The sequence below is a fragment of the Pithys albifrons genome, chromosome 1 (assembly GCF_047495875.1).
Source record: "Pithys albifrons albifrons isolate INPA30051 chromosome 1, PitAlb_v1, whole genome shotgun sequence".
In the NCBI taxonomy this organism is placed as follows: Eukaryota; Metazoa; Chordata; class Aves; order Passeriformes; family Thamnophilidae; genus Pithys; species Pithys albifrons.
The window spans coordinates 53,965,961-53,979,358 of record NC_092458.1 but is presented as its reverse complement, the minus strand read 5'-3'; positions in this window follow the sequence as shown (position 1 = coordinate 53,979,358).

Below are 13,398 nucleotides of genomic sequence, written 5' to 3'. Positions count from 1 at the left end.
TTAAAGAAACAAATACCAAAACAAAAAATAGTCTATTCATTTGTGTGTCCCTTAAAATTATGTTAACTCTCACAACTCTGTATGAAGTTAAATTAATTATCAAATAGAAACACTGAAAGTGTTGTTTGGACCTTTTCTCTCTGTTTTGGATTTTCCCTATCCTATTTTCCCTATGCACAAAAAGTCTGTCCACTGAAGCTGTTTTGCTGTCTCTCTTTGCATTTCCCCAGACCTTTCAACCTCGATAAAATTACTAAACTCTTGTCTTTTCCTCATTTTTGGGGCATTTTGCAAAGTGACTTTAAGATATTATTGAAAAAATATTGTGTCTTTATAAAGTGTGTTCAGACTACAGCAAGTGATCAACATTATACACTGAAGTATTGAAGGTGGGGACAGGTATTTTGAGTCCTAAACTGCATTTTGAAGCAATGCAGTATAAAACTTGAAACAAAAATCATGGACATATAGCAAAGCCACTGTAAGCAATTAACATTTTCCATATGCACCTGATAAATACTGTTTTAATGCTCTTATAAATGTTGCTTTCAAGTCATGGCTGTCTCTTGTTTTCACTGATTGCTGAGCTAGCAAACTGGTAACCAGCAGTGAATGACTGCAGTCATCACTGGTAACCAGCAAAAATCTTTGTAGAGTGATAATATTTGATGTGGGGATAAACTAAAAGAAAATGCTTGAAACAGGATCTTGCACCAGCAAATAGATTCTTTCCTGCTCTATAATAAACTTGGGAGATTTAATAAGATTATTTCTACATTATATCTAGATTAGCTGAATTTGGATAGCTAGATTTTTGAAGATTTGTCCAATTTCCAGGTGTTAAAATTGAATTTCTTTAATTTCTTAGTATGATAAAAAGTCTATTCAGTTGGGGAATATACTCTCTAAACACTTTTTGATGCACGGTTAAGACAGTTTTATGATTCAGTAACAGTGAAACAGGCAAATTAATAGGACCTTTAGAGATTTGGTAATCAGACTTTTGAACTGTGTATAATTAATAATCCAAAGCAATACTTGACTTTTAGAGTATATAATACTTTACAATGATAGTTGAATAACTACTGTCTTAACATCTTCAGGTGCTAGGAAAAATATTTTAGCATTAATGTACAGACAAGGAAACTGAGGCAAAAGTTGCTGTGCAGCTTTGGAATATGCAATTGACAGTGCATTGACTTGGGCATTTAGAAAAAATGGTAAGGAGATATTGACATGGTGACACTATTATACCTTTTCTTCTCAGTATGTAGTGTAATGATGCAACATCTGTTAATGAAACGTATTTATATTTGTTGTAAGAATTAAATTCTTACCAACGATTTCTGCTACCAATGAAGAAATACAGGCTCAAGGGGAAATCCCATTCATCTGCTTTGGGAGGAAAATTAAAGAGGGATTTTGGAGCATGCATTGTAAAATTAGAAGTAAAAATGAAACAAACAGATGAATATAAGAACTGTAGAAATTTTATATTAGGTAAAGAACTAATAGCTCTGGTAACCCATCTCATTGCTAGGGCAAGTTTCAATGGTTCTTTATGTTGTTTGATCTTTTTAAGAATCTATTGAAAAGGAAAGCAATGTGTACACAGTATTGGCTAGACTCAATGTTTAGAGAACTGTTAATATTTCCACTGATATTTAATAGATCATTCAGATAAGTAATGGCAATTTCAATATGTAAATTTGTGGGACTAGCATATGGGTTTACACCATTCTTTAATTTATAGGAAAAATATTCTGTTGCATATGTAATTTTAATTTGTTTTAATATTTATTTCCTTAATTGTCTTAGTTTGAGGGAAACCAAAATGTTTACTAAAACCAGAGGAGAGGATTCCTCCTCAATAACCAATAACTCCTTCTTGTTTTTTTTTAAAGGAACTTTAATTAGAAAATGGATATAAGAAGGATAACTGTCCTTAACTAATATATATATCTATATATAGATATATATAGATATATATATATACACATATATACATATATATATATATGTAGATATAACTGTAAATAGACCAGAGAAAACTTCTCCCCCAGCACCAAAAAAAACCAAACAACTGCCCTCCAAAAAACCCTGTAGGTTTCTCCTGGTGCAGTTATATTTATGGACAGTGTCAGTGTCACACCTCAGCTGGCTGTGAGGTGAATTCTCAGTCTTTTCCCAGCAAGACAAAGGTGTGAAAAGTCACGTGGTGCAGGATGGAGCCTTTTTCATGGGGGAAAAACAGACTCTCTCTCTCTCTCTCTCTCTCCTTCTCCTTTATTCAAATAAAAAGGAAAAGCTGGGAGTTGAGGAGTGATGATAATTCCCAGGAATCTCCTTGCAGTTCAAGTCAGTCCCCAGGAAGAAAAGGTCTGTTGTGTATCCTGAAGCAGATGTGACGCTCCTCTGTCTCTCTCTCTGAAGCTCAGGGTGCCCAGAGATGGAGGGCAGAAGGGGAAGAGGAGAGCCAAAAGGAGCTCTCACCAGCTTAGCAAGCCGTGGCTCCTTTTCTGCAGCTGCCCAAAACTAAAAGTCAAGCCAGCACACAGGAAAAACCTCTCCCCACCCCCAGGTGCTGGGGTTCTGTTTCTCACCTCCACCCCACCATTCAGTTGGAATCTGAAGTCATCAACCACTCTTTTGTCCTCAGTCCTGGCAGGGTGAGAAAAATTCTCTGAGGGACTCCTTCCAGCACCACCGTCCTTTGTTTGAACCTTTAACATTAACGTTCTATTATTTTGTTTTAGATGCAAATATTGTACTGGAAAGAAATTATCAGGAAATAATTATGAAATTACAACAAATAAGATAATAAAACACATAATTTTTATGATGGCCTTATCCCGAACAACTCTTTCTGATTGAGCTGATACAATAAAATAATAAAACTGAAGTACTTTGAAGTCAGTTAAAAAAAAACATTGATAACATTATGGAAAAGAACTCCAGTCATAATTCAGAATCAAACATGACATATGCTTATTTTGAACTGTATCAAACCATTACCATTCTAGTCTCTCTCACTTGTCAAGTTCTTTTGCCAGCTCTCTCAGTACCCTTGGATGAATCCCATCCAGCCCCACAGACTTGTGAGTTTCTAAGTGACAGAGTAGGGCACTAACTACTTCCTCCCGTACTGCAGCGGGTCTATTCTGCTCCTTGTCCCTGTTTACCAGATCAGGGACCTGGTTCCTTTGAGGATAATTTATCTTACTTTTAAAGACTGAGACAAAAAAGGCACTAAGTACTTCAGTCCTTTCCTCATCCTTGGTGACAGTGTTCCCACCTGCATCCAATAAAGGGTGAAGATTTGCCTTGGTCCTCCTTTTGCGGTAATGGATTTATAAAAACACTTTTTACTAACTTTAACAGATTTTGTTTTCTAGCTGAGCTTTGGCCTTTCTAATTTTCTCTCAAAGTGAACTGATGCCATCCTTCACCCTTCCAGAGTTGCCTGCCCCTTCTTCCAAAGGTTGTAAAGTCTCTTTTTTATCCCCTCAGTTCCAGTGGAAGCTCCCTTTTCAGCCAGGCCGGTCTTCTTCCCTGCTGGCTCCTCTTTTGGCACATAGGGATGGCCTGCTCCTGTACCTTTAAGATTTCCTTCCTAAAGTATGTCCAGCCTTCTTGGACCCTTTATTATCAAGGACTCTTTCCCAAGGGACTCTCTGAACCAATGTCCAGGATAGGCCAAAATCCAACTTCCAGACTTCTTGGTTTTGTTAACACCCTAGCTTACTTCACCAGGCAAACTCTATCATTTCACAGTCACTGTGACAGCCTCTGATCACCACATCTCCCAGCAGCCCTTTTCTGTTTGTAAGCAGCGAGTCTAGCTGGTAGGCTCACTTAACAACTATGCAGAAGTTATCTTCCACACACTCCATGAACCTCCTAGACTGCTATTGTGGTTTAGGAATGGTATTCCTTTCCTTCTTAGAAGTGAGAATTCCTTATTTTTGCCCCTCTGCCTGGTGGTGTTGTGGGTGGTACAGCATAACATCCTGGACATGCCCACAGAGCTCCAGGCTCTGCCCCTTTATGGCTACCACAAAGAAATTAATTCTGTCCTGACCAAAACCAGGACAATTACCTTCTCTCTGCTGTGTTGAGTTTCCAGCAGACATCTGGCAAATTAAGGTCTTCCACAAGTAAAAAGGTCAGTGATTGTGAAAAGTAAGCCAGCCACATGTAGAATAATTCATCCACTTTCTGTGAAAATATTGTAGCTGGTATATATTTTAATTTTTACCTCATAATTAAATATTCATACCTCACAGTGTGTGATATCATTATGATACTGATTCTGATTTTGGAGATGAAATTGAGAAATGTTAGAACAAGATATGAGAACAAAGATATTTGCAAAACAACTGTGTGAATAAACAGAAAAAGAAAAGTTTAACAACATTGTTCTTGACATTCAAAGAACATCTTTGGATACATTAAAAAAAAGCTTGACATGCTTTTAAAATTTTATTTGTTTTACTTTGCAGCACGCACAGCCTGCAGTCATCTGTAAGATGACAAAAAATTTAGATAGGTAGGTATTACAGACTGCAATGATCAAGTGAATGCGGAATCTTGAGTTATCTCAGCAAAATAAGTGAAGGATGTATAATTATCTAATTTGGTTAGAGCAGGGTGCTAGTAATGCCAAGGTATGGTCCATTCACTTAAGAGTTGGACTCCATGATCCTTGTGGGCCCCTTAAAACTCAAAATATTCTGTGATTTTGTGAATTAATATAATGTCAAATTAAATACTGATGCTCATTTCATTCACATAATTAGTGAAGTAGAAGGAAAATAACACATTCTGTGACATGATCCAAAATTAAACGGGGTCTCTCTCTCTATATATATATATATTTGTGCTTGTCCAGTTTTTACTCAATACTTGTTAGTTTCTCTCTTCTTTGCATGAAGAGGAACAGGACAGAAAAACAGTTAAGAAAGCAGTATATTGTTTGTGGTCATACAAAGGGTTAAGATGATGACAGTAAAATGCCACTTATTTGTAATACTGGAAAAAAATTGCACATGAAGAGAGATAGCATGCTTCATCTTACATTTTTGAGAGAGTTCAGGGTAATACAAAGGACTTTCTGTGCATCTGTTTGGGGTGAACAAAATGGCATACATAGATTAACAGCGGAAAAGGTCAGAAGATGTATTTACTGTATATTACCAGCTCATGAACTGAGTTCAAAGCTGCAATACTTGTTTTTATTGTCTTCCTTGCTTTCAAACATGTGATTTTCAGAGATTTTTATTATTTGACAAAGAATTTTATGTTAGAAGCATCTCCTCATGGATGAAAATTAACTGAAAATAAAAGGTACAAATGCATTAGAATTGTTCTTTGGTAGTTCAGTTTTTTCTTGTCCTTTTCTTTCCTCTCATTACTATCTTCATTCCTCTTTGATTCACCAAGTGTAAGAGCAAGTTTTACAATCTAATTCTTCAAGGTAACATAGTATGTTATTTGCAGAAATTAAGAATAAAAAATATTTCCTTTATTGTTCTATCCAATGAAAATCAAATTTCCAGATATAGGGATGAACTACTAAAAGACAGTTTCTTCATTAAACTAGTCAGTTTATTATTCTCTGTTGAGAATCATGTGATACCTTGTTATGATACCTGTAAAAACAATCTTTTTGCCTTATAATACAATGATGTTTTATTTGATTATTTTACAGCTCATTGGATGTAATTTTATACTTAAAGAAGACAGGTGCCCACATATCTCCATAGTGTTCTGGATATATACTCCGTATCTCCCATATCTGGTCATACTTCAAAACCAGAATTACTACTAAATCAAAAAACTTCTAAAATACTTATTTCATAAATCAGTGAGAAAAGATGGTGCCCTGATTTCAGTTAGGGTATAATTAATTTCTTCTCAGTAGCTATTGTGGTGCTGTGTTTTGGACTTGGAATGAGAAAAGTTCTGATAACACATGGATGTTTGAATTTTTTTTCTGAGTCATATTTATCCTATCAAAGACTTCTTGTTTAACTCTCTGCTAATGAGGAGGTACACAAAAGAAACTGGGAGGGATCAGAGATGGGTCAGGTGACTGGAACTGAACAATTAGATATTCCACACCATAGAATGTCATGTCCAGTATAAAAACTGTGGGGATTTACCTGGAAGGGTAAATCTGATCTGGATTTGGGAAGGGGGATCTGGCATCGGTCAGGGTGTTGTGAGCAGTTTTATTGTGCATAATTTTTTTTCCCCTTTAGTTATCATTGTTGTTAGCATTTATGATTATTACTGTCTTTTACCTTAATTTCAATTATTAAGCTGTACTTACCTCAGCCTACAAATTTTACTTTCATTCTCCTCCCCATTCCACTGGGGTGGTGAGAGGGGGAAAAAGGGAGTTGAGTGAGTGTTTGCATGATGCTTAATTTCCAGCTGGGTGTACAACAAAACACAACACAGCACATGGTTTAGTTATCACTATACCTAACTATAAAATATCACTCACTTGAAAATGTTCCAGCTTCTTATAACTTTACAAGCACTTTATGAATGTGTCTAGCTCCTAAAAGGCTGAATAATTGTCATAGGGATAGCGAGTGTGATCTTTCATATTTATCATGTTATTCAAAACCAGAGAGAGGTATTACGCAATTACCATGGTTATAAGTTTAATTATTACCATCTAAATCAAGAATTTAAACTAAAAAATTAATTATTCTGGAATCAGTAATGAAATCTATCCAGTATGCAGGCTAAAAATACATCATCATCATCATCATAATTATTATTATTATTATCATCATCATCATCATCAATATTATTACTATTATTACGATAACAACAATAACAGCAATAATTATAACAATAATGATAGTAATAACAACAACAGGATTGCAATCTAAGCTATTATTTTAAATGTCCTGAAATCCCATATGCCTCATGCAGAAGTCAGAAGAAACAAGTTCTCAATTAGGAAAGGCTTAGCAATAGATTGAAAGCTGACATTAAAGTTGAAAATGTCATGAGTTATCATCAATTCCTCTGCTCTACTTCTTGAAAAACAAAAATTAAATCAAACAACCCCCCGTTGACACCAAAAAAGCAAAATCCACCCAAAATTATAATCAAATAATGTGGAAATCTTAATGATATTTAATGTATTTGAAGCTAGCAATGTCTGTTCTTCTGTCTTTACCATCCAAATCCATTTGAATAGATTCCTACTCATAATCTGTGTCTTCAAAACAGAAAACACAAAGCAAACTATTTGGTCTGTGAGAGATACCTGAGGAACATCTTTATGATCTTAAGCAGGAAAAAAAAAAGGAAAAAACAAAGAAACAAACAAAAGCAAAACCACACCTCTACAACCCCTCAAAAAACCTAACCAAAACCTGCAAATAAATAAACCAAGACTGAAGTGCACTACATGTTTATAGTATGTAAAATACTGTTGTTTTGGGTTTTTTTAACTAGTACCATGACCAAAAGAATCTTCCATCTACCATGTCCTTTGCAGGACAATTTACTATGAAAGATCTCTGCATAGACTACGACTTGTATTTAGACAATATCCATTGTTAGAGCTTCTTTAAATTTGTCTCTAGTATACTCTTCAGACAATAATAAAGTGAATGTGACATGATTATGTGAAATATCACATAACATTGAAACATGCTTTTCTTAATATTCTTCATGACTAAAAGTAGATATATTTGAAAAATAATATTGTGACTTTTATCTGTGACTGACAAGACACCTTCTCATCTAGATGTAGTAGTGAACCCTTTAATGATATCCAAAGCGTATCTCCTGTTTGGATATACAAGATGTTGAAATGCAGAAGAGAAAAAAAAATAAAAGTTTTATTTTTCATTTAAAATATATTTTTAACAAGTTTCCATCTATAAATCTGCATTAAAGTATAAAACATAAATAAAATATAAGATATAAAATATATATTTGCAAACACTTTGAAGTATTTTTTAATTTGTTTAGTTATATATACATAGAACACTATGATTTTTGAACAAAACCCCCATTGCTGGGCAACAGTTAAGTGATGAAAGCTATAGATAAAATTGATACTCTATTCTCTGCATAGCAGACACATGATATTTGGCCAAACTACCAGTGTAGAAGAAATATACTGCTAAAAGTCTGGTTTATCTTCTTAAAGAACATAAAAACATCCTAAGTTTCATAAACCAACGAACAGTATAAAAATTAAACAGGCATTTTCACATTAGCATTTGCAGGAACTACATTATTATGCTCTAATACTGATATTTACATGGAGCATAATTAATACTTTCAAAGAACTAGTAAGGAGTCTTATGGAAACAGTTCATAACAGTATTAAAATATTTAATTGATTTTTTATTGTTAAAATGAAAAGGCATTAATTAGATGTGAGAGATCTGAAAATGGACAAGAGATTTCCTTAGATTCTCAGAAGAGCTAATAAGATTTCTCATGAAGTGAGAAATGTCAGAGGGCCTAAAAAGGGGTATGGAGAAAGTTAAGAATTACTTGGTGGTTTTGCACAAAGGCTAGAATGCCATTTCTCAGCAACATAGACAAGATGCAGACAATCAAACACATTGAATTTAGACCTTGGAAACTTTATTTTTAAAATTTTAGTTGTTTTATTTGATTAGATACCTGTGTAAATTAAACTCTGAAATTTGTTTAATTGTTGTATAACTATTGAAGGATGGAAACCTTAAGAGGCTTGGATTTTACAAGCAGGGCACTGAGACACTACAATGAAATAGCAGTGGAATTTGTAACCCAAAGTTACTGATCAGTCCACTGTGAAAAAAAGATGAGAGAGACTGGAACTAAGTAAGTCAACAGAAAATGTTAAGAAAACAGTAAGGATTAAGTTCTAGTCTACAGGAAATTTGTTTCTCATCTTTCATGAACAATCAGCAAACTTGAGAATTTAATTGTTCTAGGGCTAGTTGGAAATGCTTCCTTCTGATATCCAGTAGACATGCAATTAAAGCACTCAGTGGTGATATGGAGTGTGTAGATGTAAATTAAGTATTTAATGGGATAAAGAGGTGGATGGTAACTATCTTCAGTGGCTGTTCATCAGCACATTTACTCACAGTATCTGGCAAGTTTCTGATCAGGACATGTTTCTAAAATAAAACAATGTTTTTCAAAGGATTAGCAGAGATCAATCTATATTAAAACACAAACTATCTGGTGACCTAGGTGGCCACTTTAGAATCATCAAATGTGGAGAGAGATCTCAGGTCACAAGGATGAATGAAAGGGACTGGAAATGGAAAGACTCCTTCATAAATAAGTAGGTACTAGTAAAATTTCTTTAAAACTAGCTCTAAACTTACAGATATTGTAAAGTCAAAATTGATAATATTTTTTGAGCATGCACACATTTTTATTTTTTTTTAGAACAGGTTATTAATTTGATGCTGTATTCAGAATAAATGATGAGCGCTTAGAAATCATAGGTGATGTTTTTTAAAAAAACCCCTCATTTGTCATGATGGTATACTCTGTCATAAGTAACTTTTCACTCCCATCAATAAAACCAGTCAATTTATTTTGCTTTCTTAAATTCCATATTTGAGCTTAACAAGAGCTCACTTAGTAGGAAATTTAGAATTATCTTTCTAAATAGTTTGCTATTAGTCTCCATTATCTTAAATTTGAGATATTACCAAAAGAAAAAGAAAATGTTTCTAATCACCACAGTGTCCATATCAATCCTATTGCATTGTGAAGACATTCACTGGAAGAAATTTGAGGAAGGATTTTGTCACTAATCTGAAAGCATCAGTGCTTTTACAATTGTGTTTCAGGAATTACCTTTTCAAACAGCACTTCAGTGGTACAGCGACCAGTTCCACAGGACAGTACTACTTTTCTGCTACAAATTAGCAGAGAAACAGTAAAGTCTGAGGTGCCTTTATCTTTATCCAGGGATATATGAATTAGTATTGATATAGGACATATATTTCTACCCCTGCAAAATGGAGAAACTGAAGAATAAATTCTGATTATTGGATTCACTTAAATGTTTATATCTGCTTTTGGATCTACAGAGGTGAACAGTGTATCTTAATGAGGGTTAATTACTATGTCCTGGTCTAAATATGAGTTTCCTCTGTCCTAATAAATTGAGAAAGATGTGTCTGTTCTGTGTGTCCTGAGAATATGTTACCAAGATTTTTCCTTATGTTTCAGTGTTGTAACTTATAAATGCTGAAAAAGAGTTGTTCTGAGTATGTCTATGAAAAGAATTGTAAGAAGATTTATGCATAATATTTTGATAACTCCCTGACCTCCAACTGGATGCTAAAATTTACCAGTGAAGCTAAATATTTTTCTTTTAAAATTCTGAATTTTTATATACATAAGATTTTCTAAAATTCAATGTTATTGGGATGTCACATCTAATCAGAAAAAAAATCTGAATAGTTTTTACAATATAATTTTTTTTCCTGATCTTATTCCATGGGCTATCTGAATAGGCCAATGGGCTCAGAGCACTCCTACTCCTTTCAAGAATATAAATATTTTGGTTCTTGTTTTTTGTTCCACCACTCTGAGACCATAAGTTTCAATACTGGGATAATTAGAAGGTGGATTTAATTAGAAGGAAAAGGCTGAGGTACAAATGTCTTCAGCTGGTACTATGAGGATATATCAGAATTTTTTAACATTAATTATTTTTGAGATTATTTTACTTAGAAAATACTCTACTTGAACATAAACAGTTCTGAAGTGTATTTTTAAATTTAATTTTGACTTATTTTAAAGGGAGAGAGAATGAAGAGTTTAATCTGGACCAAATGGCTAGCTTTCTTATAGAAAATACCAGTTGACTGGGTCATAATAGTTATTTTCAATCTATATTATCTGTTACAACCAGCTTGTACATGGAGTGGGTAGCACGGTATTCTGAAGATTACAGACCTAAAGTGACTACAAATTTCCAAATGTTCACATAGCCTAATAGACTTATTATTTTACTTACCATCTGGGGGTAAGACTTCTCTTTTGTTTCATCTGAAATGGCTAGAAAGGTCTGAAATTTATTCCATCAAAAATCAGACTGCAGAGTCTTCTAGTGGAATGAGGGTGATAACAAAATACAGTTCAAGAACATTTTCTTTTTCTTTCACTGACACCTTGGACCACTAGGAGTCAGTGATACTAACATATGCCTGTAGGACAAGTAAAGGTTTAATTTCTGTTCTGTAAAATAACACTGGTAACAGAAAAGGTGGTAGCACAAATAGAGAATTTTAATTACATCCTTTTTTAGAATCTGCATATTAAAAGTTCAGAACCAAAGGCTAAAATGATGCACAAACTGTAACTAACTACCAAAATAAATTCAGATATATTCTGTAAATTTTCTACAGTTGATACTTATCTCACTGTAGAAGCAAGAGATATCAATAGAAATAGAGTTCTAGTGACATTTCCTGAGACTGTGGAGCTCAGTAGCCATGGGCAGATAAAACAGGCAGAAGGGAACAGGAATTAACATCAAATATGAAACAAAGGCCTTAGGAAAACCATCAGTAGATTAACACACACTTCAAACCAGCAACCTGAAACTTTACCTAAACAACTGCTAGTCGAACTCAAATCTGATCATGAGCATTTTATCCCTCCTGCAAAAGTAAATTCTGCATTTCTAAATGTTTCTATTTTTCTTATGTTGAAGAGGCAAGAGGGAAATATGCTGCATACCACTCCTATACAATTGTCTGTTCTCAATAAAAAGTACAATATGTTATGAGTTGAGATCTCATGTGCTGACATCTTTATCTGCACAATTTTGTTTAAGACAAAATGATTACTATTTCCAACTGTAATGTCCATCTTTAAAGTTTGAGTATACCCATGTATATATGGGTATCTTGGTGTTACGTTGGTTAACATAAGATTATAGATTCACTACTTAAAGGTGCAAAACTAGTGGTTTTTTGAGAACTAAGCCCTATCTGATGGTTTTTTTTTATTTTGAATAAGTGAAAATTTTCTGCTATATGCAGATACAGTAGTTGCCCCCCTCTTGCTTTCAGCACAGTAATAATCTAGTAAGAGAAAAGGGGTGGTTATATTCAGAGGGTTATACATCCATGTGTATACTACCTACATCTATAAAATCAATATTGTGACTGTCCCCTGCTGAGAAAATCATCTGCACTAAAAAGCAAAGAGGTAAAAAAATCAAATGTAAACACAACAGAAATTTCTTAGAAAGACAAAGCTTACTGCTGAAAGCAGCAAAGTTAAAGTATATAAAGGTCTCTTGGCTATAGTTATAAAGTTCTTCCTTCCCAATGAACTATTCAAACCTTTAAGGACCATTTGACACCGACAATCAACATTGTTTCAGTGATTACTATCTGTTGTAGACAGTGTTCAAGGATCCTGGAGGTGACCAGTCTGCTGTTTCTTTTGTATGAAGCATAACATTCCTGGGTGATTGCTCTCATTGAGATTCAAGTATCATAAGAAATATTTGTATTTCTTTTTACATATTTTATTTTTGCCTTACATGTTTTTTCTAGCATATTTTGTTTTCACAGAGAAGTTAAATGTAGGGTTTGGGAGTGTGTGTGGGGGAGGTTGTTTGTTTGTTTGGGGTTTTTGGGTTGATTGGTTGGTTGGTTGGTGGTTGGTTGGTTAGTTGATTGGTTGGTTGGTTGGTTGGTTATTTGGTTGGTTGGTTGGGGTGGGTTTTTTGAGGTTTTTCTTTCCTTTTTTTCCCCCATGGTAACAAGCTGTGTAAGCCAAAGTGTGCAGAGGAATATGGTAGTCTACACTATAATTTGTCTGCTCTACTCTATCATGGCTACAGTCCTTGCCTTGCATCAGGCAATATATGAGACAACATGTGTTAAGGCAGCCTACAAGGTGGTTATGTCTGGGAGATGTGACTGCTAATAAAATGTTTGCTCTAGTCCTATGTCTAGGTTTGAGGGGGAAAAACCAAAATGTTTACTCACAAGCGGGGAAGGGGGCCTCCTCCACAATAATCACACCTCTCTATATCAAATTTAAGAAAAGGAACTTTAATACAAGAAGGATAACTGTTCTTTGCTGATATATATATATATATATATATATATATATGTGTGTGTGTATATATATATATATGTAAACAGACCAGAGCAAACCGCTTCCCCAACACCACAAGAGAAAAAAAAACAACAACAAAACCCAGCAGGTTTCCTCCGGGAGGAAAGTTATACTTAGGCAATGTCAGTGTTACAGCCCAGCTGGCTGCAGAGTGAGTTTCCAGTCCCTCTCCAGCGAGACAGACTAGTGGTGAGCTCTCAGATGAACCCTGTCTCTCCCCCTGTGTTCCTTGTCCTGAACGAAGAAGGAAAACTG